Below are 26,004 nucleotides of genomic sequence, written 5' to 3' on the forward strand. Positions count from 1 at the left end.
GAGCCCACAATAAGAGGGAAAGGGTGAGGACAGGAGGAGGGTCACTCTCAATAGCCCAGCTCACCAATGCAGAGGCGGCAGCTCTGGAGATCGTGGGAGTGGAGGACGATGTGCAAGTGGGGGACGGACAGACGGGCGCAACACAGCAAGCTGGTGACAGAATAGTTTGGCATCTCTCTCATTGACATTGCATGAGTCACTGATAATGATTCTGATGCTCTAACAGATTGACTTATGATCAGCTGCACAACCTTTATCTCGCATCTCTAACTCTTTCCTTTACTCCCCCACAGGACCATTGAGAGCCCCCGTCCCCACTGTCCAGGAGGAACAGCCTGAGCCTGAAGACTCCTCAGAGGAAGCTGCAACCTCTGAGGGCGCAGCATCAGCAGAATTCAGCGCACCCAGCACCAGCGCAGACACTAACACCTCGGTGGGATGTTCGCGAGATAGAGTAGTGTTGTCACCTGGTGTATCACAGCTCACAAGTGAGCATCAGCAGATGGTGGAGACAGGGACAGCAGTCCATGTCGGAGGGCGCTGGACTCTCTCAGCTCAGCTCAGCTGCATGTCGACCTTGTGCCTCCGGGTCCATCCAGAAGGAGAGCTCCAGGAACAGGTGCAGGAGTCTCTGGCAGGTTTTGTCTCCAGGGTCACTGCAAGTGTGGAGCGAATGGAGGAGTCCATTGCGAACATGAGCAGAGCCTTTGTGGAGGCATTGGCACATGGACGCATCACTAAGGAAAGGATGGCAACCTCCGTGGAAAGGATGGCTACCTCCATGGTAAGGCTGGCTACCGTAGAGGAGAGGATGGCTACGGTCATGGAGGAGCTTAGTTGCCAGGGTATTGAAAACATGGTGATTGTTCAGAATAGACTGACATCTCTTGAGGAGCGATAGTCAGCTATTGAGCATAAAAACCAGACCTTCATGGAAGTCTTCTGGAGTAGGACTTCCACTGCAGAAACAGGTCCTCATGGCTCCCCTGAAGTGCTGCAAGGTGCTGTCAAGCCACTTGCTAGTTCTGAAGTGGGGTTGACCCATGAGAGGGATGTTGGTGGCACAGAACAAGGAAGTGGGAGCTCCTCTCCAAGCGCTCACACGACCATGCCACTGCAAAGCCCTCGGTCAGAGCCCCACCAGAGTCCTCACCCAACTGAGATGGTCGTCTCAGCCCCTGCACAGCCGCAGGAGCAGCAGACTGTTGCCGAGCCCTCAAAGGCTCACAACCCCAGAGGACACCCACCAAAGGTGTCGAGGCAGGAGCAGCAAGAAAGTGAGCAAGGGGCGTCCACATCTGCTGAAGCCACAGGGGAAGCACCATGTAGGAGCACGCGTAAGAGGAAGATGAAGCACAAGTAGTCACAAGGGTAATCACTTGGGTGTTCTGTTGTGTTTATTTTTGAAAAGCCATCCGTGAATTGTGATGATAAACAAATTTGATGGCAAACTGTTGAAGTTGTGGCCTGTGTCATTTCGAAAATGGGACTTCCACATTGAGGCCTTACGGCGACTTGCAATTGTCAGTATGGGGGTCAGAGTGATAGGAATCCGCAGGTTCTTGTCCATTGTTGATGCTCTGGTAAGAAGGTGCGAGGCAGAAGTGTTTGATTGTGCAGGCTAAGCAAATCTGGCCAAGATGAATGCGTCCCTTGCATCCCAGGCAGCAATGTGCTCGCGTGCTGGTGCCACTGGTTGATGCGCCTCCGCAACCTGTTCATTGTCAGTATCCTCCTCCTCATCCTCCTCCTTGTCCTCCTCCTCATCTGAGGAGGCTATGCAATCAGCCACTTGTACCTCAGGCAGCTGCAAGCCACGATGCTGTGCCATGTTGTGAAGTCCACAGCAGACCACGATGATTCTGGAGACCCTGGCTGCTGAGTACTGCAGGGCTCCACCTGATCTATCAAGGCATCTGAATCGCATCTTCAGTAAGCTGATGGTTTGCTCGATTATGGATCTGGTGGAAATGTGGTTGGAGTTGTAGCACTCCTCAGCTTCATTGGAAGGGCTCCTCAATGGCATTATTAGCCACGTCTTCAGGGGATAGCCCTTGTCTCCAAGTAGCCATCTGAAAAGTTGGTCTGGCGGACTGAAGAGCGGAGGCACATTAGACTGGCGCAGGATGAAGGAGTCACGGCAACTGCCAGAGTACTTGGCGCAAACATGCAAAATTTCCTTCTTGTGGCCACACACCAGCTGTACATTGAGGGAGTGGAAGCCCCTGCAGTTGACAAAAATATCTGGATTGTGATGGCACCTTCTGATCTGTGCAGCTTCAGGTGGGTGAGCAGCAGCTTGGAGCTCCTATTGTTGCTCCTGCAGTTGGTGCTGCTGATGTTGCACGTACCGCTCACTGCTGGAAGTGGGAGCACAGAACCGATCATGCAGTGTTACCAATGATTACCTTTATAAACCCCAAGTTCTAAGCAATTTGTTTAGCTAATAGCATAAGTGAATGCTGGTAAATATCCAGACCACGTCCCTGACATTTCATGTTTTAAATTATACAACAACAAAGGTATCAGTACTTTCACATCTCTCCTAGGGTTGAGGAAGTGAACAGTGAACATAACAATACACAATGACTTATTTGCATTTTTCATGTTGCAAACTAGGTAAGCAAAATTATCTAAATCTATTTCTTTCTATATAGATATTTTCTTTTCCATATGCAAGTTTCCTATTGATTATTGTGAGATTTGTAGGTTTTCAAAATATTGGTCAATCTCCCATGGTGTTGTACACAAATGGTCAAGACCTATCTGAATTTTTCAGGCCAAGTAGGATTGGGGGTAATAATGAAATCAATATAGGGGAGGGGAAGAAGGTAAATTGGAGAGTTAGAGAGGAGTGGTTGGATGTGGGGTGGGGGAAGGAGTGGAGGCAGGCGAGGGAATAGCTGAGGAGATGGCAGAGGAATAGAGGAGACGGGAGAGGGGTGTTAAGTGGAGAGTGAGAGAAGGGAGAAGAGGAGGGGAGCACAGAAGGGAGGAAGAAGAAGAGAAGGGAGAAGGGGGGGTGGGGGCAGAAATGGAGAGGGCTGTTTAAATTCAATGGCAACGCATCCAGTAACAGAGAGAGCAATTTCTGTTCAACTTTTTAAAAAGTTGGGGAAAAATGGGTTGCCATAACCCACAATTAGGGATTCCCACTGTCAATACAAGGGAGCTGTCATATAGTCAGTAGAGTCCCATTCTACCCAAGGTGTCCCTCACAGCACCACCTACAGGCACAATACCATTAGCATGTTGTGACCCCTCACCATTTTTAATAGATACAGTCGATCTCCCGTTGCATAGTGGAAGTCAAAATGAAGGGTATATTCATATCATGCAGATTATAGAGCAAGGGGATAGTTAGACCTAGATGTGGAAGGTGTAGAGGAGGGACTAGAGGGAAGAGGAGGAAGAAGAAAAGGGAAAGGATGCAGGAGTATGAAGAGGGATCCAGAATGGGCTTTGGATTGAGCATCTGACAGTCAATAGTGACCCTTTGTACTTTGGGAAATGCAGCAATGGAATGACATTGGTCATCTGTCATATTATTCAGTGGGAAGGAGATGAAAGTCGTGCCCTTGCTAACCAATGAACAAATCACCTGTTTCATCCATATGTGGACAGCACATTACTCTGCTAGCCAGGTGATTTTCCCATTAATTGGCAGTGTCATCCGTACATTGCAAGTTTGCATGGAACAGTTCTGCCCTGTTGGCCTGCAACAATCTGAGGCTCAATCACTGGCAGGCAGATCTGCCACGGTCTGCAAATATGATTTGGGGGCCCATTATCTCCTCAGCATGCCTTCTTTCATGTACCACCCAAGCCATTACATAATGCAGATGAGATGTTTTAAAACATGTTTATTTTAAGCAAACAAAAAGTTCCCCCAAACCTTTTTGGAAAATACTCAAATTTCTTTTACGAATATGGTAAAATATCTAACAATAATAGCACTGTACCAAAAACATACTATAATAGTTGCAAAAAATACATTCAAGGACAATTTAAGATCTCCTTCATCCATGCAGTCCCCCTTGCTCCCATTCCAAATTAATGCACGAGAGCAAACCTGGTGCAAATCCCACTGAATTGTGGTTAATGTTGAATTAACTATTTTTGTATCAAATTTGGGGTCTTAATGAAGCTAACAAATGAAAAGGGTGCAGCAACTTCTCCTCATCTCTCCTCCCCCCCTCTCCCTTCCCCTCCCCCACTCCCCTCCCCCTTCTCACCCCTCCCTACTCCAAAAGTAAAAGCATAAGAATTGAACAGACTTAAAGCTCCACGCAGTATATTAAACTACAGTAATGGCCAGGGAAGAAAGGATACAGTTTTGAAAAAAAGAGAAAGAATATGAACCCTCCAGCCTTACATGCTTTTCATGGTTTCACGAACATGAAGAAGAGTAGGTGCATTGGGCACTAATACTAATAAACTCAGTTTGGGAAACAGCTCGAGACCAAACGTAATGGTCTCAGACAATCTCCAGAATGTGTTAATGAAAAAGAATGAAGAAAATAAAGAATAAGCAAATGCACTTGACCACCTGTTTCCATTCATCCTTTAGACTGAATCTATTTATACATTGCTTTGATAGACTATTCATTAATAAACAGCTTCATTCAGCAAAACACAACCTTACAACACGAGAAAGCCAGATGTTCAGGGATATTCTGGTGCAACTCAGTTCCATGCTTTTTTCACACAATTGTTTCACCTCATTATTTTGTTTTCCCTCTGTAGTGTTTTCCTTTTCACGTTTAGCTTGAGCATGTATGCAGCCTCAGTGTGTCATCTGTGACCATTGGGCTAATGTCTCACATCAACAAAAGATGGCTGACTTCCTGTTCCTGTGCAGCTGTTGTTTGCAAGAGAATCAAGTGAAGCTATTCTGTCAGCAAGATCTTAATTACTGAAGCTTACTGTATTAAATTATATTCCACTGATCTAACAATAATTACCCTACCATCACTGAGTGGCAGCTTGTAAATGAGCTTTTAAACCATTCCATAAACTTTCGATTTAATCTTTAAAATATATGTAGAGTAATGTCTATGATTCAAAGAGTTAGCAGACAGTGGTACAATCAGGGGTTTGGATGATTTCATGAACAATAAGGGTGAAGCTTTTTTATACTTCCTAGCTAACTCCCAGGATTATGGTACAGCATTTACTTTCTAGCTCTCTGCATATACATTTAAAAAAATAAACGTAGTATGCATTTTTGTTTTTAATTGCAGGAAGTGGCAAATTCCTAAGGAATTCCCAATAGTCAGAGTGACCTCACCCTTTTGAAGTGAATATATGTTTTAAATATTTCTCACCTAAGCAAATGTATCACGTGACTGGCTTGCAGGGTATTAAAAGATTGTACTTTACAACGATGTTGTGATTGATACTACACGTAGTCAAGGCATAGCGAAGATCTTTTCATATCTCCACACTTGTAATAATACAAAAAGATCTTGGGGTAAATTTTCATCTTTAGCTCTTCTAGTACAGAACGTTCTGCGCTAGAAGCACAAAAGACTAAATATTACCCATACAATTTAAATGTGTAGTATGAACAGAATAATATGGATTTCCACTGGTAATGCCTGCTAAACAGGTATGAAGTAGGAGTAAATCAATTGAAAAAGGAACACAAATTCAATCATGCTGGCTCTCCATTTACTGCAGCATCAAATCTGTGGTCGGGTTCACACTAGCGCCGGAAGCAGCCACTATTTTGCTCTTTATATTAAAATGAGGCCCAAATGACTTACTAGGGACCTTCACGCAATTGTCCCATGTTCCACACATGCTGTTGATTCATTTATCCATCCATTTAAAGTGCACATCCATGAATACTAGGGAATGAGCAGTTTCCTAACATGGATTTAAATAGTCCTTTATGAAGAGTTGTGGTATCATTTTGATGCCATTTCTGAATTTGTTTCTTTTCCTTCTATGTTTTTGTCAGGTATCTTAATGCCACCTGTTGGGGCACTGATTTTTTGGCAACTTCAACAATCATAGTACAAGTTTCCCCATTAGAATCCCTGTACCTTTTGTTTTTGTTTGGAGGAAGAAAACAACGAGACTGCACCACAGGCTAGCTGCATCCAGCCTCCAGTATCTCACGTTCACACTTACAGGAAGAAGTGCCCATAACTTCCATTTCTCAGAGGATGCCTGCAGAGGCTTAGACTTACAAGGGATATCAATACACAGCTGTGTCGTATGTTCTAGAGTAACCTTGCAGTCGAATTCCTCCACAACCATTGGTGGATGTGAAGGCCACAAACGCCTTTAACTTTTATGCTTTGGAATTATTTCAGAGTGCCACTGAGAACATCAACAATGTTAGCCAATCAACTGTCTATAGATATATAAAGCAAGGGACCAATGCCTTGCCATGCATACCCATTATGCAGCAGATTATATTTTCCATCCCCAGCTTTCACCTGGGAGCGTTTCTTCACTTCATGCACCCTGTGTAAGAGGGCCACATTAATGAACATGCGCATGAACAAGCAATTTTGTTCCCTTAAGGCATGGCAATTCCTGTATATTTCCATCATAACTTTGATGGGAGTCTACCAGAACAGACAGCATCAAGGCCAGGACCCAGTCATCAGGAATTTTGCAATGGTCTGTTGGGGGGGATGGAGCTGAGTCTTTGCCCAACTGAAATGCTCCCAATGACAGGTGTTCTCTCGGCCAGGAGTTTACTCACATTATGATAATAAGGTTGACCCCAGAAATGCACTTGGGCTCAGTACACTGAAGGTCAGGTGAGTGCTTTCTCTGCTTTGCCTAACCTCAGGTCAAGCATATGCCCAATCTAGGCTAATATGTCATGAACATCAGTCAGTTAGGATATGTCGTGAAGGTGGCTATAGCTCCTTGTATGTTGCTGGTCACGCTGATATATTTCCTATATTTGCCTCCTTGTAATTATGAACATAAATGATCCTTAGGATATGGTAGCTTAATTGTAATGGCCTGTTGGGGGGATGAAGGGGAAGGCAGAAATTATGTAACTTATTGTAAGCATTCTTAACATGCTTTTAACAATTATATCCTAGCTGTGTTCACTTTAAACTTTATTTGAATTCTAATGCCCCTGCATTGCAAACAAGCCTTATTCTCTTTATCATGTCAGTTGCCAGAGCTGATCGTAAAATAAAGTCATCATCCAAATTACAAATTTTTAAATGAGAAATTAAGAAGTAGCAGTTTATTAAGGCAAGAGCAATTAATGTCTTCTAAGTTATTAATTATCTCCTCACAGCTTTTAATTCTCACACTCCTCTTAGATACTTTGCATGGTTAATAAACAGCTCATACAACCTATAACTTCTGGAATCCCATAACCCACTATTTCTGTACAAATGCGTCAGTGAGCAAACCATTTTGTCGAGGCTTTTGAAGAGAGGAACCTTAAATGTTTCAGTTTACCTGAAATTCAAGTATCTGTAGTGATACAGGCAGTAATTTTGAGGTCCTGGGATTACTTGGGTTTTGTATACATCGACCACAGGACGTAACGCACTTCTTTATTCTCAAATTGTCACGTTACCAATACATAATTATGCTTTTTAGTTTACGTTAAGCATTCTATAATAATGTAGTGCAGTGGTTATGTTATTAGACTGGTAATCCAGAGACCTGAATTAATAATTCAATAAATGTGAGTTCAAATCTCTCTGCAGCAGTTTGAGAATTTGAATTCAGTTAAAAACATCTAGAAATGAAAAGCTGGTATCCGTAAAAGTGACCGCGATGCTGTTAGATTGTCATAAAAATCCAACTGGCTCATTAATGGCCTTTAGGAAAAGAAAGTGCCATCTTTACCTGGTCTGGCCTACATGTGACTCCAGTCCCACACTTTTAACTGTCCTTTGAAGTGGCCTAGCAAGCCACTCATTTGTCTCGAATCATTACAAAGAATAACAGGAATAGAAACCTCCTACCAGCAGCATTGTTGGAGCACCATTACCACACGGACTGCAGCAGTCAGGAAGAAGGCCAACCACCACCTTCTCAAGGGATGGACAATTACTATCAGCCTTCACAGCAACATCCACATCCTGAGAATGAATCATAATTTTAAAAAATTGCTTTTGCATGTGCACTTTAAGACACCTGTTGATATCTAAAAAGTTGATAAATCTCTGCATTAATCAAGGTGAGGAATGGAAACAATGATCACCTTTTAAGTCCAGGATTGATGTTAAATGCTGTTATTTGCACCGCACCATTTTAACCGTGTACCTGAGGCAATGATCAGTGTTTGTGTTCCTTCCATAGCTGGGGAATCAGTATATTGTGGCGACACGCCACCATTGGACATAATCCGCTCACGGCGGCACGGACAGTTTACGCAGGCGCACTGCCGGCAGCAGCCGCCCCCAGCCGGGGGCCCTTTCCTCCGGCAACTTGTTTCCCGCAGGGACAGGCTGCCGGGAGCACTTCCTGTCTGGGGAGTATTTAAGTGGTTGCGCGGGCTTTTCAAGCTCTCTCTTTGCCATGATGTAAATTAAAGCAGTTGTGTTCCATCAACTCTGGCCTCGACTCCCACGTTTGCCGCGGTATCTCAACACTGGTGACCCCGACGCTCAGGACGAATCCTAAGCTAGCATGGCGGATACAAACGCAGTCACGGTTAAACTACCGGACTTTTGGGAGAACCTGGCCGAGGCCTGGTTCGTTCAAGCCGAGTCCAGATTCCGGCTGAGAAGCATTACAGTCGACGCCACGAAGTACGACTACCTCATCGCCTCTCTCGCCTACGCCACAGTCCCCAAGGTTTGGGCAGCGCTGCAGGATCCACCAGAGGAAGGCAAGTACGAACATCTGAAGGCTGCGCTTCTTAAAAAATTTCAGGTGTCCTCTTACCAGTGCAACTGCCAACTCCTCGACCTCCCAGGCCTTGGTGACACTTCACCATCAGACCTGCTTTCCCACATGCTGTCCCTCTCGGACGACAAAAACCCCGGCGCCCTCTTTCGCACGCTTTTCATTCGGCAGCTCCCCGCCAGCATCCGCCCGCTCATTGTGGAGTCTGGCTCCACGGACCTGAATGAGATAGCCGAAAAGGCCGACCGGCTGCTCTCCGCGCAGACCGCCCGCGACGTCGCGCCCGACCTCACGGCAACAACCACGCGGTCCCCCCGGCCCACTAGGCCCGACCGCCCTTCCACTCCGGGTCACTGCTACTACCACACCCGTTTTGGCACTAGGGCCCAACGCTGCACGCCACCGTGCACTTTCAAACCCCCCCCGCACGGCCCCCATGATGGCCGCGGGGCAAAAGGGGCCCCGACTGTACGTCACCGACGACAGCACCAACTGCCGATTCCTGTGCGACACAGGAGCCCAGCACAGCATCACCCCCGCCTCCGCCCTCGAAATCCAACGCGATGCACGGGGTATCACGCTGGCCGCAGCCAATGGCTCTGACATCCGCACATACGGCACCCGCATGGTCACGCTCGACCTCGCAGGCCGCCGCTACCGCTGGGAGTTCCTCACAGCCAAGGTCCTCTGCCCACTCATCGGCGCCGACTTCCTACGCGCCCACGGCCTCCTTGTCGACATTCCGAGGCACCGCCTCGTCGACATCAACACTATGGCCCCCATCCCTGGCGCATTCACCCCGGCCCGTTCGGCCGGCCTGACGACCTACTGCCTCGCCAGAGCCACGGACGACTACTCGGCACTACTAGCGGAGTTTCCCGCCCTCACTAACCTGACCTTTTCGACCAAAGCCGCCAAACACGGTGTGGAGCACTATATCCCCACCACCGGCCCCCCGGTCTCTGCCCACGCCCGCAGACTCAACCCGGCCAAGCTGGAAATCGCGCAGGCCGAGTTCACCACCATGGAGCAACTCAGCATCATCCGCCGCTCCAGCAGCCCTTGGGCCTCGCCCCTCCACATCGCCCCTAAGCCCGGCGGAGGCTGGCGCCCCTGCGGGGACTACCGCCGCCTGAACGACGCCACCACCCCCGACCGATACCCGGTGCCGCACATCCAGGACTTCTCGGCCCGACTGGCCAGACGAGCCGTCTTCTCCAAGGTCGACCTGGTGCGCGGTTACCACCAGGTCCCCGTACACCCCGCGGACATCCCCAAAACGGCCGTCATCACCCCATTCGGCCTGTTCGAGTTCCTGAGGATGCCCTTCGGCCTCAAGAATGCAGCCCAGGCTTTCCAGCGCCTTATGGACTCAGTCCTCCGGGACCTGAACTTCCTATTTGTCTATCTAGCCGACATTCTCGTGGCCAGCTCCTCCAAACAGGAACACCTCGAACACCTTCGCATCCTGTTCGGGCGCCTAGCCCAACACGGGCTCATCCTCAGCCTGGCGAAGTGCCAATTCGGCCTAGCCGAGATCGATTTTCTCGGCCACCACATCACCCCTGCTGGGGCCGTCCCCCTGCCCAACAAGGTGCAGGCTGTCCAGCAATTCCCCCGCCCCAAAACCATCAAGGGCCTCCAGGAGTTCCTCGGGATGGTGAACTTCTACAACAGGTTCATCCCCAGAGCTGCAGCCCTCATGAAGCCCCTATACGACTCGCTCCGAGGTAAATCCGGCAAGATGGCCGTAGCCTGGACCACTGACACGTCAGCCGCCTTCGACGCCACCAAAAACGCGCTCGCCGACGCCACCCTGCTCGCGCACCCGAGGGCTGATGCCCGGGTCGCGCTCACCACCGACGCCTCCGACCATGCGGTCGGAGCCGTGTTCGAGCAGTGGGTCAATGGCACGTGGCAGCCACTTGCCTTCTACAGCCGCCAATTGCGCCCCCCGGAGGTCAAATACTCTACTTTCGACCGCGAGCTCCTCGTGCTCCACCTGTCGGTCCGCCATTTCAGGTTCCTCCTGGAGGGCCGCCCCTTTACCGCGTACGTGGACCACAAGCCGCTCACATACGCGATGGCCAAGAACACCGAACCCTGGTCCGCTAGGCAGCAACGCCAGCTCGCGGCCGTGTCCGAGTTTACCACGGACATCCAGCACATCTCCGGTAGAGACAACATTGTCGCCGACTGCCTTTCCCGTTCCGCCATCTGCGCGAATCACCTAGCGGTCGACTACGCGCAACTAGCAGCGGCCCAGCTCACGGACCCAGACCTCCTCTCGGCGGCTACCAGCCTGCCAGGGCTATGCCTAGCCAAGGTCGCGCACGGGCCTGAAGCCACGGCAGTCACTTGCGACAGTCGTCCCTGCAACCTGGCGCCGCCGCATCTTCGACGCGCTCCACGGGCTCTCCCATCCGGGTTCCCGCGCATCCGTCAAACTCCTCTCCCAGCACTTCGTCTGGCGCGGCCTCAGCAAAGATGTTCGGACTTGGGCCACCTCCTGCCTCGCCTGCCAACGGGCTAAGGTACAGCTGCACACAAATGCACCCCTGGGAGACTTCAAGGTACCCAGGCGCCGCTTCGACCACGTACACGTCGACATCGTCGGTCCTCTGCCGCCATCGCAAGGCCAAACTTATCTCCTCATGATGGTCGACCGCTACACACGCTGGCCTGAGGCAGTGCCGCTGACCTCCACCACCACAGCCGGCATCGCCAGGGCGTTCGTTAACACCTGGGTCGCGAGGTTCGGCGTACCGGCCGACATAACCTCCGACAGAGGCGCGCAGTTCACCTCCGAACTCCGGACGGCCACAGCACGCAACCTTGGAGTGACGCTCCACCGAACCACGGCGTACCACCCGCAGGCCAACGGGCTGTGTGAATGCTTCCACAGGTCACTCAAGGCCTCACTCCGCGCCAGCCTGCAGGACAGTACCTGGACTGACCGCCTACCGTGGGTGCTACTAGGCCTACGCACCGCGGTCAAGGAAGACCTCCAGTCCTCAGCAGCGGAGTTAGTCTACGGACAACCGCTGCGCGTACCAGGCGAATTCCTCCCGGAGGCTACCACGCCTTGGTCGGCCGAACAGCAGCGGCTCAACTCTTTCTCTTCCGCTCAACAGTTCGCCCCACTTCCGGTCAACCGACACGGCGAACTCACACCTCACGTCCCGCCAAACTTACAGCAGGCACACTTCGTCTTCGTGTGACACGACACACACCGCGGACCCCTGCGACCCCCGTATGACGGACCGTACGAGGTACTACAAACCGGGGACAAGCTCATCAAGCTGCGACTCGGCGACAGGGTCGAAACAGTCTCCATCGACCGACTCAAACCAGCACACACAGAACCAGGGGAACAGGTCCCCGTGGCCCGACCTCCAACTAGAGGCCGTCCCGCCAGCAAGCCAGCACAGCCGGCGGCGAACCGCCCGGCCCCACCAACTAGACCGGCGACCACTCAGAGCCACTCCGGCAGAACCATTAGACCACCATCACGACTCGTCCACTCCTCCTAAGCGGATTCTGGGGGGAGCTCTGTGGCGACACGCCACCATTGGACATAATCCGCTCACGGCGGCACGGACAGTTTATGCAGGCGCACTGCCGGCAGCAGCCGCCCCCAGCCGGGGGCCCTTTCCTCCGGCAACTTGTTTCCCGCAAGGACAGGCTGCCGGGAGCACTTCCTGTCTGGGGAGTATTTAAGTGGTTGCGCGGGATTTTCAAGCTCTCTCTTTGCCATGATGTAAATTAAAGCAGTTGTGTTCCATCAGCTCTGGTCTCGACTCCCACGTTTGCCGCGGTATCTCAACAATATCTAAATAAAACAAGAACATTTTGGTGCTCATGTTAAAGTAGTCATTTACAAAGAATTGCTTAATTCTTGCACCCTCTAGTGACTACTGAAGGAAAAAATCTAATGCAATGCTCTGGTTAATCCTAGCTATTCCAAAACAATTGGGGCAATTTTGACTTTGGGGAAATAGTGTAAAACGGGTAATATTGGATCAGATGCCCGTTATAGATCTCTCCCAATTTTCCTTTCTATTGACATAAAAATTGGGGGAGATGTACAACAGGTGGCTAAACTGATATCACCTGTTTTTCACTATCGTCCAGAGTCAAAAAAATATTTTATTAGTTCATGGGATGTGGGCGTCATTGGCAAGGCCAGCATCTATTGTCCATTTTTATTGCCCTTGAGAAGGTGGTGGTGAGCCGCCATCTTGAACCACTGTAGTCCATGTGGTGAAGGTACTCCCACAGTGCTGTTAGGGAGGGAGTTCCAGGATTTTGACCCAGCGACGATGAAGGAACGGCAATATATTTCCAAGTCAGGATGGTGTGTGACTTGCAGGGGAACTTGCAGGTGGTGGTGTTTCCATGCTCCTGCTGCTCTTGTCTTTCTAGGTGGTAGAGGCCGCAGGTTTGGGAGGTACTGTTGAAGAAGCCTTGGCGAGTTGCTGCAGTGCATCTTGTAGATGGTACACACTGCAGACACAGTACACTGGTGGTGGAGGGAGTGAATGTTTATGGTGGTGGATGGGGTGCCAATCAAGCCGGCTGCTTTGTCCTGGATGGTATTGAGATTCTTGAGTGTTGTTGGAGCAGCACTCATCCAGGCAAGTAGAGAGTATTGCATCACATAGAAACATAGAAGATAGGAGCAGGAGTAGGCCATTCGGCCCCTCGAGTCTGCTCCACCATTTAATGAGATCATGGCTGATCATCCAAATTCAGTACCCTGTCCCTGCCTTCTCCCTATATCCCTTGATCTCTTTAGCCTTAAGAAATATATCTAACTCCTTCTTGAATATATTTAATGAATTGGCCTCCACTACCTTCTGTGGTAGAGAATTCCACAGGTTCACCACTCTCTGGGTGAAGAAATTCCTCCTCATTTCTGTCCTAAATGACTTACCCCTTATCCTTAGACTGTGGCCTCTGGTTCTGGACTCTCCGGCCATCAGGAACATCTTTCCTGCATCTAGTCTGTCTAGTCCTGTTAGAATTTTATAAGTTTCAATGAGATCCCCTCTCATTCTTCTAAATTCCAGCGAGCATAAGCCCAATCGACCCAATCTCTCCTCTTACGTCATTCCTGCCATCCCAGGTATCAGCCTGGTGAATCTTCGCTGCACTCCCTCCATGGCAAGAACATCCTTCCTCAGATAAGGCGACCAAAACTGCACACAATACTCAAGGTGTGGTCTCACCAAGGCCCTGTACAACTGCAGCAAGACATCCTTGTTCCTGTACTCGAACCCTCTCGCTACGAAGGCCAACATACCATTTGCCTTCTTAACTGCCTGCTGCACCTGCATGCTTACCTTCAGCGACTGGTGCACAAGGATCTTCTCCCAATCTATTGCCGTTCAGATAATAATCTGCCTTCCTGTTTTTGCCACCAAAGTGGATAACCTCGCATTTATCCACATTATACTACATCTGCCATGCTTCTGCCCAATCACCCAACCTGTCCAAATCATACTCCTGACTTGTGCCTTGTAGATGGTGGAAAGGCTTTGGGGAGTCAGGAGGTGAGACACTCGCCGCAGAATACTCAGCCTCTGACCTGCTCCTGTAGCCACAATATTTATGTGGCTGGTCCAGTTAAGTTTCTGGTCAATGGTGAACCAAAGGATGTTGATGGTGGGGGATTCGGCGATGGTAATCCCATTGAATGTCAAGTGGCGGTGGTTAGACTCTCTCTTGTTGGAGATAGTCAATGCCTGGCACTTGTGTGATGCGAAAGTTACATGCCACTTATCAGCTCAAGCCTGAAAGTCATTCAGGTCTTGCTGCATGTGGGCACGGACTGCTTCATTATCTGAGGAGTTGTGAATGGAACTGAGCACCGTGCAGTCATCAGTGAACATCCTCACTTCTGACATTATGATGGAGGGAAGGTCATTGATGAAGCAGCTAAAGATGGTTGAGCCTGAGGTGCCCTGGGCAATCTCTAAAACATGCCCCTTGAATATGTTAATTAGGGGTCTAATATTTGTTGAAGGACCTCTTGATGAAATTAGTCAGTGATGAACGGGGCAGGAGTCGGGCCTGCTCCGCTCGGGAATCTTCAGTGGCCCCTGCGACTGCCAACTAAAGGTTAGTTTTATAATTTAAAAAAAAAATCTCCTTCCTGTGTATCCAGGAGGAGCAGGAACGCTCCCGGCAACTCTACAGGCATCACAATCGCCCCCTCTCCCCTCACATTCCCTGCTCCAACCCACATCCCAGGAATTACCTGAAGGCTGCTCCCAGCGAGGCAGGCAGCCCAGCATTTATGTCTTCCCTGTGGCGGTGTGACTAGCGCTGGCAGCTTGCCCCAAATATGCTGATGTGGTCCGAGGACCAATTTCCGTCGATTCCAGCGGGCCTCTTGGCTGGGGCACACACTAGAATCATAGAATCAAAAAATAATATAGCACAGCAACAGCAGAAATGTAAGTCTTAGGCTGCGATTTTCCCTATCTGGGCGGGTCAGAGGCAGGCGACATCAGTGTCAGGTCCCGGCCTCACTCCTGGCTCCATCCCGGCCTCCGACATGACTTTCCCCTGATTGGGCTTGTTAAGCCCGCCCAGCGAGTTTCCTGGCCAATTGAAGGAAGCGGGTCTGATGACGTCATTTGATGACGCGTCGCCAGCCAGTTTCCTTAAAGGGACCATGGCCAACTTTATTTTGACATTTGTGCTGTCAGTGTTCTACAGCATTGAGGTGCTGCAAACACTGACAAGCACTGCACAGACATGCACGGCTACACCCAGGCTCTCCATATGCTTATGGAGGGAGTCACAGCACGCAAGGAGGTCCTCTTCCCTTCCAGCGGGCGGAAGAGACCTGCCCAGGAGACCAATGCAGCCTGGTTGCACATTGCACAGGAGGGCACAAGCAGGGATGTGGTCAGGAGGACCAGGCTGCAGTGGCGCAAATGTTTCAATGATCTCAGTAGATCACGAAATGTTAGTACAAAGCCACACTCAACCTCATTCTGCTGTGCCACTCATCACAATCCCATCACTCTGCCTTCCCTACCCTTCTCCTGCACATCCTTACTCACACCAATTCACCTTGCACCTCCACCCATCTCTTTCTATCTACATTATCACTTCCCCATCTCACTAGCCACCCCTCACACTCACCCTCATCCTAGTCCAATCATACCAACTAACAACACGCAAGGGTAGGCACTTGGGTGTTTTAGCCAATGTTCATGTGAAGTTTCTGTTAATGTGCTGTCAAACATTGAAATCTTTATTTTCAACACTTTGCATTCTTGGACAGATTTGTGTGCACCTTTGGAAGTGGCTTAGTGAGCTGCAGTGAATGGTGAGACATAACGGTACCCCCTGCAATGCTGATGAGTGTGAAAGGAATGGCTTGGGCATTGTAGAGATGCTTTATGGTGTTGGTGTGGGGTGATGCCAACCTGGCGCATCATGTGGCAGCCAGGGTGTACAGCATCAAGTGAAGTAAATCTGGCCATGGTGTGGCCATCCCTGGCATCCTGGGCAGCAATGTGGTCGGGTGCTGATGCCCTCTGTCCTGTGTAGCATTAGATTATTGCGGAGAAGGTTGGTGTGATTGTTTGTGCTGCTGGTGTGCCTGGTGCTGCTGGTGTTGGGGCTGATCGTGGTCAGATTCTGAGGGCCACGGTGAGAGAGTAAAAAGTGCACCCATGCTGATGGAATAGATGGCAGGTGAAGTGAAGCAATCTGTCAATGGTGGGAGAAGCAATGAGGCCAGACTGCATGGAGACTTGTGTAAAGACTTGTAGCATTCTGAACCTGTAGTGAGATTACCTTCACCAGGCAGTCTCATTCCTCTTTGTTCCAGTATCAGGTCAAAATCATTTTATATCATTGGCATAGTTGTAGTGAATGCACCCTTAGTGGAAAAATATCTCATCATCAGGAAAAAAACAGGAGATCGAATCTCATTACATAATGTACATTGAGGAATCCTTTACAGAAAAGCCTTGTGACCTTCATACACTTGTTTTTCATCATGGATTTGGCTCCCTCCACTGGCCCTTAACTACATAGAAAGCTAAACTGCAATTAAAAGTGTATTGGTACTGGAGAATTTTTGGCCTAGAAATTCAGTTGTTAGCGCCAGCCGCTAGCGCCTCAAGAGGGCGAGAAGTGGGGCGCGAAGCGGCTAGCACCCGGGCGCGGCGCGATCTGCGCCTCTCGCGAAATTCAGTTAAGATTTAGCGCCGGTGCAAAACCTTTGTGCGCGCTCAGCTGCGCGCGCAGATCCTGACGTCATTTCATGGTGCAACGCCCTTTGTGCGCCCCTAACTGGAAATTCAGTGTCGCCGGCCTATTGTGCGTCTGGCGCCCCCAGCGACTGGTAAAGGGGAACGTTTCCCAGTCGCTGCGGGACGCGGGGGGCGCTAAGTAAAGGGGACTCCTCCTGCAGTATAAATGTCAGCCATTTTGCTCCACTCCTTCTTTGTGAGAGACGGATATTTGGAGAGAGACAAAGGGAGAGAGCTTTCTGGTTTGACTCAACACTCGCTCAGGTACTTGTGGCTTCAGGCCAGAGCTTTGCACTTAGATTTAACTTTCAGTGCCATAGCATTGATTCGATACATCTAATGGGGGCTGCAATGGGTGCAAACGTTGGCTTACTGCATTGCATTCAAAGGGCTCAGAGACGCCGTGAGAGAGTGCCAGTCATGGCCAGACGGAGAAGGGCTAACAGGCGTCGGCACAGGAGGCCTTACCCACCCAGGGTATACCGCCAGCAGTTCTCATATCTGAACATGTCTGAGGAGCAGTGTGTTCGGAGGCTGCGATTCAGAAGGGAGGTGGTCACAGAGATCTGCCATCTGCTTCAGAGAGATCTGCAGCCACAGCTGAGGAGCAGGACGTCTCTGTTGGTGGCAGTGAAGGTGACGGTGGCTCTCAACTTCTACGCCACTGGCTCCTTCCAATCCGCTACTGGGGACATTTCCAACATCTCCCAGTTCGTGGTACATTGCTGCATCCTTTCAGAAGGAGACGTCAGTTCATCTCCTTCCCCATGACCGTGGACAAGCAGCAAGAGCATGCAATGGGATTTGCAGCATTAGCAGGCTTCCCCATGGTGCAGGGCGCCATTGACTGCACGCATGTGGCTTTGCGGGCACCTCTGGAGAATGCTGAGGATTACCGCAACCGGAAGGGCTACCATATCCTCAACGTGCAGTTGGTGTGTGGCCACAGGCAGCTCATACTAGCTGTCAATGCCCGCTTTCCAGGCAGCAGCCACGATGCCTTCTTCCTGCGCCAGACTTCTGTGGCAGACATGTTCGAGGCCCAGCTTCCCCCACGAGGATGGCTTCTCGGGGACAAAGGCTATCCTTTGTGCACCTGGCTGATGACCCCGCTCCGTGTGCCCAGCACCCCTGCTGAAGAGCGATACAATGACAGCCATCAAGCAACCAGGAACATCATTGAGCACACAATCGGCTTGCTCAAGCAATGGTTCCGCTGTCTGGATCATTCCGGTGGAGCCCTACAGTACTCGCTTGAGCGAGTCTCCCATTTCGTTGTCGTGTGCTGCATGCTGCACAACCTGGCTGTAATGTATATAACTTTAAGGGGGGGAACTATGTTTTACAGCTCATGTATACTGCAGTACCGGCAGTGACCACACCTGTATATAGCACTGAGTAGGAATCTGTACAGGCCAGTTGCAGTGTGAGCCACGTTGAGTAAACAACTGTTGTACCGTTCTCCGCAGTCTGTGTCTTATTATACACGGATGCAACATTGGCGACGAGGCAGGTTCGAACCTACCTGCAACTCCGCATCACCTCCCGGGGATTAGTTCCTGGAGATCAGTGGATTGGAGGTCAAGGCCAGAGACTCGGGCGTCGACCACGGGCAACCGCCCTGTCATCCTGTCATCCAGCAGAGACTCGAGAATTGCGGGGGAGGCTGTCGAGAGCCAGGCTTGGCTTTCCAGTCGAGGTGGTCCAGCGAAACGGGCTGGCAACAGGTAGTGCGCAGACCCTTCCCGGACAGCGGTGGGCTAGAGCCCGACCGAACGACACAGCAAAGGGCCGAGCAGCGTCGACGGGGGAGAGAGAGAGAAGGCAGAGCGCACAGGGCGCAGCCGGTGTTCAGGGGCAGAGCAGCATTGGAGAGAGGGAGAGAGAGACGCGCAGAAACCCGCTAGGCGCCGCCATTGCCACGAGGACCACCGAGAGCGGCATTGGCAGCAGCGCAGGAGAAGCGCGCGAAACCTACAGGGCGCCACCATTGCCACGAGAACCGCCGGGAGCGGCGTTGGCAGCAGCGGGGGAGGAAGTAAAGCACGGGAGACGCCATTTTAAGGCATTGGGAGATGCCATTTTAAACCACACCCAAAATGCCGAAGAGTGGCAGTATCACCGCATTTGACAATGAAGTCGAAGATTGAACTACATATGTCGAACGAATAGAGGTGTACTGCAAGGCAAATGAGGTGTCAGATGACAAGAAAGCGTCGGTATTGTTAAATTTAATGGGTGCAAAGACGTATGGGTTATTACGAAATCTAATAACCCCAACAAAGCCAATGGAAAAGAGTTTTGAAGACATAGTAACGATACTAAAGGAACATCTAAACCCCACACCTCTGCTGATAGCAGAAAGATTCAAGTTTCACAAACGGAACCAGCATAAGGATGAAAGCAATGCTGATTATTTAACAGAACTGCGCAAACTATCGAAACACTGCCAGTTTGGAGCAGGACTGGCAGACACCTTAAGGGACAAGTTTGTGTGTGGGCTTCAAAGTGAAGGAAACCAGAAACGGCTTTTATCTGAAAAGGACCTTACGCTGGAAAAGGCTTTCAGCATTGCGGTATCATATGAAGCAGCAGCACGGGGCGCTGCAGAGATACAACAGAGACCGCAAGAATATGGCACAAACGAAATGTCATGTGGAACAGAGAAGGGCTATCGCTGCGGCAGAACAACACACGACCAGAATGATTGCTGGTTCAAAGACAAAGTGTGCAGACAGTGTGGAAAAGTAGGACACATAGCACGAGTCTGCAGGTCGGGAAAGAAAACCAGCAATAAGAAACCTACCAAAGGAAAGTACAAGAAGGTACATAAGATGACGGAGAATAGTTCAGATGAACAAAAGAGTGATAATGACTCTGAAAGCAGGGAACTGAGTTGTCTGAAACGACATAATGTGATCACAACGGAGGATCACCGAACCATTTGGGTCACTCTCAAGTTAGCAGGAGTCCAGTTAAAGATGGAATTGGACACAGGATCAGCCCTAACAGTCATAAACCGACGGGACTACGAGCGGCTATTCTCACACATACCCTTGAGAGACACAAAAATTATTTTGAAGACGTACACGGGTCAAAAAGTCTACCCCAAAGGAAAAATAAGGGTGACCGTTATATATAACAGTAAGGAAACACCAAAACTAGACCTGTATGTATTGCAAGATGGAGGACCACCATTACTGGGACGTGAATGGATCCGGAAAATACAACTGGATTGGCATTCCATACAGGCACTGACTGTGGCTGACAAAAAGGATGACGATGTCACACCTGGGCGACTGTCAAAGATCCTAACTGACGCGAAAGAAGTGTTCCAGCAAGGACGCGGAACATTAAAAGGCATGACAGCGACGATTAAAATTGAAGAAAACGCAAGTCCAAATTTTTTTAATGCGATCCGCCCAGCCGTTGAAGCAGAGCTGGAGAGTCTGGAACGTTCAGGTGTACTGTCCAAGGTAGACTGGAGCGAGTGGGCTGCACCCATCATCCCTGTGATGAAAAAGTTGTTGAGCAGCACGCCTGGGGAACCAAGGAAGGTTCGCATCTGTGGGGACTTTAAGGTAACAGTGAACCTGGTCCTTCACACCGTACAATATCCACTTCCGCGGATTGAAGATATTTTCGCCTCGCTATCTGGAGGGAAACGCTTCACTAAGATTGATCTGGCCCAGGCATATCTGCAAATGGAGGTAGAAGAAGCATCAAAAAAATACCTCACAATCAACACCCATAAAGGTCTCTACCAATACAACCGGCTGGTATTCGGGGTAGCATCAGCTCCGGCTATTTGGCAGAGGGCAATGGAACAAGTCCTGCAAGGGATCCCAGGGACCCAGTGTTATTTGGACGACATCCTGGTCACGGGCGAAAATGACAGTGATCACCTTGCCAACCTGGAGCAGGTGCTCACTAGATTGCAGGAATATGGGCTCCGAGCTAACCGCCCCAAATGCGAGTTTTTTAGAAAACAGATCTCGTATTGTGGCCACGTTATCGATAAAGAGGGGTTACATAAGTCCCTAGAGAAGATTGAGGCAGTAGTCAAGGCTCCAGCACCGGAAAATGTGTCACAACTGAGGTCGTTCCTCGGGCTGGTAAACTACTACCATAAGTTCTTGCCAAATTTGTCGACAATACTACACCCACTGAACACCCTACTGCAAACTGGGGTGCCATGGAAGTGGAGTGACGAATGTAGACGAGCTTTCCAGAAGAGCAAAACACTAATCACATCGAAAGAGGTATTGGCCCATTACAACCCGGCATTACCAATTCGGTTGGCATGTGATGCGTCACCCTACGGCATTGGAGCGGTGCTGTTGCACAAATTCTCGGACGGCTCAGAGAGGCCAATAGCCTTTGCGTCACGATCACTAACCTCAGCCGAGCGTAACTACGCCCAGATTGACAGGGAGGCCCTCAGCCTAGTGTGGGGAGTGAAAAAGTTCAATCACTATCTGCACGGGCAGAAATTCACCTTGCTGACTGATCACCAGCCTCTTGTCTCCATTTTTAATCCGAAGAATGGCGTTCCGGTGATGACTGCGCAACGACTACAAAGATGGTCACTTTTTCTAGGGGCGCACCACTATGAGATTGGATATAAGGGCACGAAACAGCATGGAAATGCTGATGGGCTATCACGCCTGCCACTGCCTACTGCGGAGGAGGCACCAGCAGTGGATCCTGTCGAAATATTCCATTCGACTATAGTTGAATACCTACCGGTAACTAACGCTTGTATCGAAAAGGAAACCCGAAATGACCCGACGCTGTCTCGGGTATATGATTTGACGGTAAAGGGATGGCCAGCACATGGCGACTCACTGTTGCCAGCATTCTCGACAAGCAGAGAACAGCTGTCAGTGTGCCGGTGGACCTTGATGTGTGGATCCCGAGTGGTAATTCCACCCAAGTTAAGGGATAGAGTGCTCAATGAGCTTCATGAGGGTCATCTGGGAGGGGTAAAAATGAAAAGCCTAGCCAGGGCTTATGTGTGGTGGCCGGGAATCGATAAACAAATCGAGGACCTGACCAAGAGCTGCTCAGGATGCCAGAAAGTCCAAAATGCACCACCACAGGCCCCTCTACACCCATGGGAGTGGCCCTCATCTCCATGGCAACGGGTGCATATTGATTTTGCTGGTCCATTCATGGACTCAATGTTTTTAATAGCCGTGGATGCGCACTCGAAATGGCCTGAGGTCATCAAAATGTCCTCCACGATCACGGAGAAAACTATTGCAGTCCTACGGACCATTTTTGCCAGGAATGGCTTGCCTGAACAGATTTGCTTCGACAACGGACCACAGTTTGTGTCCGAAGATTTCCGGAGGCTCTTGAAAAAGAATGGGGTAAGGCATTACACATCCGCCCCGTATCATCCAGCCACAAATGGATTGGCTGAGAGGTTCGTACAAACCTTTAAGAACGCAATAAAGGCTATGTACAATGACAACATTCCGCTGCAGCACAAGGTGGACAATTTCCTGTTCGCCTACCGGAATGCGACACATGCAATCACCAACCAGGCCCCAGCCATGATGTTCTTTAACCGAAGGTTAAGATCTCTCCTGGATTTGCTCAGACCAAATGTACGAAGAGATGTTGAGAGTAAGCAATTCCAGCACATCCATGAGAAGCCAACAAGGAGCTTCAATGTAGGGCAACCAGTCTTGGCCCGCGACTACCGAACAGAAAAATGGCAGCCAGGAACGATATGCACACGGCAGGGCCCACTAATGTACACAGTGGATGTTGGGGAGAGCATCGTGAGATGCCATGCTGACCAGATCCTAGAGTCACAGGAACAAGTCAACCCCATGCCTCGCCCATACGTACCTGGTGATGAACCCGACGTACAGGTCGCATCTACCCCAGAAACAGTAGCATCGGAAGCTGATGAACCAACCGACGACAGGGGGCCAGAATCGCCTCCGCACCAAGAGCAAGACACTCGGGAAAGGCGCTATCTAGAAAGGATCAGGAAGCCTCCCCAAAGACTGAATATATAAATGGACTATTTTCAGCTAATGTTGCATGTTAAAAGTGTTAATTGTAATTAGTTTGATATTTAATTGTTAAATGAGTGTTATGGTACTGTTAATCTAAAAGGGGAGGAATTGTCATGTATATACCTTTAAGGGGGGGAACTATGTTTTACAGCTCATGTATACTGCAGTACCGGCAGTGACCACACCTGTATATAGCACTGAGTAGTAATCTGTACAGACCAGTTGCAGTGTGAGCCACGTTGAGTAAACACCTGTTGTACCGTTCTCCGCAGTCTGTGTCTTATTATACACGGACGCAACACTGGCTATCCGCAGGACTCAGCCACTGCCAGTAGACATTGGAGGACCACCAGAGGAGGAGGAGGAGCACCAGGACGGGAGGGAGGCACAAAGTGCAAGGGCCATCCGTCAGCGGCTTATTGCAACTCGGTTCTAGGCCCCCTCTCAGGGAATGGCTTGTGCCAAAGAAAGAAGATGAATGTAGCCGCTCCGCAATCCCTCAGCCGATCAAGGCAACACATACTTCCAAAAGCCAACATGGACAGTGCGATTAAAGAAAATTTTTCACTCTGATAACTCTGTGCCCTTCCTGCATGACAAACTAATTCAGATAAACCCCCCCCAAAAAAACACGCCAGTCTCGGCCTTTATATTAAAAACAAAAACACCAGTCTCGACCTTTATATAAAAAACAAATACACCAGTCTCAGCCTTTATATTAAAAACAAATACACCAGTCTCGGCCTGTATATAAAAAACAAATACACCAGTCTCGGCCTGTATATAAAAAAACAACACAGATGGCCACACCTTCTACTTTTTCCCCTTGCGAGGGTGATCCGTCTCGCGTCCGTGACTGGCCCCTACCTGCCCTGCAGCTCCTCCTCAATGGGACCCCAGTGGCTGCAGCAAGGCTGGGGGAAGGCTGCTGAGGGTCAGTTGGTGAGACGGCAGATGCCTTTGGAGGTCGGCCTGGACCAGCTCTGGGCCTGGAGGGGCCGGCTGCTGACTTCTCCAACTTTGCTTGGGCGGCAGCAGTCTGTCCGACGGGTGGTGGCAGCTGCAGTGGAGGAGTGACAGTGTTGGCTGCAGGAATGCTGCCAACCTGACAGAGCACAGGCACTCCCTGGTCGGCTGACTCACTGGCACTCGCACGGGCCAGCACTGCAGCATGCGCAGCAATCTGCTGAAGCACAGACTGCTGGGCTGCTGCGGCGCGGCGAGTGCCCTGGCGATGCCTGGCTGATCCAGCGACGGTGGCAGCAGTTAGTGCCCATGTGGCCCTGGTCTGTGTCTGGATGACACCAGCCAGTGAATGCATGGCACGACTGAGCACTTGGCTGGAGGCCGCCTGTGCTGCCGCGAAGTCCTGCAGACTCCTGGGCTGTGCTGCACTGAATTCTTGCAGACGCCTGGCCTGTGCTGCCCTGAATTCCTGAACACTCCTTGCCAGTGACTCTATGGAGTCAGGCATCCTTGCCACTGCAGCCATGAGCTCAGTGTGCCTATGCTCAGCCTGGGCGCCCATTTCCACAAGGAGCCGCACCTCCTCTGCGCTCACCGTAGCAGGACTCGAGGCCAGACTCTCCCTCCGGGGAGAAGGCCGCCGAGCTTCCCCACCCCTCCCGCGTTGCTGTAGCCGGCTGGGCCCCGGAGCTTCACTCTCCTCCGACCCTTCCCCCCTGCTCCCCTCCAGGGAAGACATGTCCCCATCATGGCCATGGGCTGCCTCGGCTGAGGGTGTCCCTGATGGGCTGGTTTCCTCTTCCTCCACCTCTATGTCTGACTCCGAGACAGTGCCAGCTTGAGGGGCCGCCTCCTCACCTGGCGAGTCACCATCTGAAAGCAGGGAGGCACAAGAGTTGCTTTAGAGTGAGGACAGGGCGGCAGCGAGGGAGGCATGAGTGCTGCTATGCACTGCATTGGTTCGATAGTGGCAAAGGATGCTGGTGTGAGGCGCAAGTGGAAAGAGAGAGGTCAAAAAGGTGATGACCTTACCATTGCTGCCCAGAACAGGGTCGGCATCTCCAGTGGCGACGGGGCCAATCAGCCGGCCTGCCATGATCCGCTCCACTCGCTGCTCTATGTCTCTGAGCTGTTTCAGGTCAGGATGGCCTCCCCCAGTCTGATGCTGCTGTCTCCGGTTATGCGCCAGCTTGCCCTGCAAGAGAAAGGATGGCCTCTAAGTACAGTGTGAAGCCCTCATCTTGCCTGCACAGCCTCCCATGGTGGAATAGCCCTGACAGTGTCAAGCCCTCATCTTGCCTGCACAGCCTCCCATGGTGGAATAGCTCTGACAGTGTCAATCCCTCATCTTGCCTGAACAGCCTCCTATGGTGGAATAGCCCTGACAGTGTGAAGCCCTCATCTTGCCTGCACAGCCTCCCATGGTGGAATAGCCCTGACAGTTCCAAGCCCTCATCTTGCCTGCACAGTCTCCCATGGTGGAATAGCCCTGACAGTGTCAAGCCCTCATCTTGCCTGCACAGCTTCCCATGGTGGAATAGCCCTGACAGTGTCAAGCCCTCATCTTGCCTGCACAGCCTCCCATGGTGGAATAGCCCTGACAGTGTATAAACTCCTGAATGTGCGAGTGCTTTTCATGACAGTCCCATAGCTGCTGGATGAGGGCTTTCAGGTCCCTTTGGCCATCAACTGAGGTGCACATGCAGGGATGAGGAGGATACTGGAAAGGGTACTCACCCTGACAACACAAGTGAGGTCGTTGAAATTTTCCGGCATTGGATGGGAGTCCTGGCAACTACGCTGTTGGAGGTGACCCTGTTTGCCGCCTCCCTCCAGGCTTTCCGATAATCGGAGGGCAGCGGCCTCCTTGCACCCTC

The 26,004-nt window shown here is 50.6% G+C and overlaps 1 long non-coding RNA gene across 1 annotated transcript; it reads right to left on the reverse strand.

Annotated features, from left to right (window-relative positions):
- Nucleotides 1–1,386: 1,386 nt before the first annotated feature.
- On the reverse strand, nt 1,387–24,211 carry LOC147123283 (uncharacterized). Its single transcript, XR_015074161.1, has 4 exons — nt 24,029–24,211; nt 15,110–15,260; nt 7,962–8,078; nt 1,387–2,360 (listed from the first exon to the last, which is right to left on the reverse strand). It is a non-coding gene; the product is annotated as an uncharacterized LOC147123283 (long non-coding RNA).
- Nucleotides 24,212–26,004: the final 1,793 nt, after the last annotated feature.

This window comes from Somniosus microcephalus, chromosome 2 (assembly GCF_052327205.1).
Source record: "Somniosus microcephalus isolate GS21.2 chromosome 2, FLI_Smic_1.0, whole genome shotgun sequence".
Taxonomy (NCBI): Eukaryota; Metazoa; Chordata; class Chondrichthyes; order Squaliformes; family Somniosidae; genus Somniosus; species Somniosus microcephalus.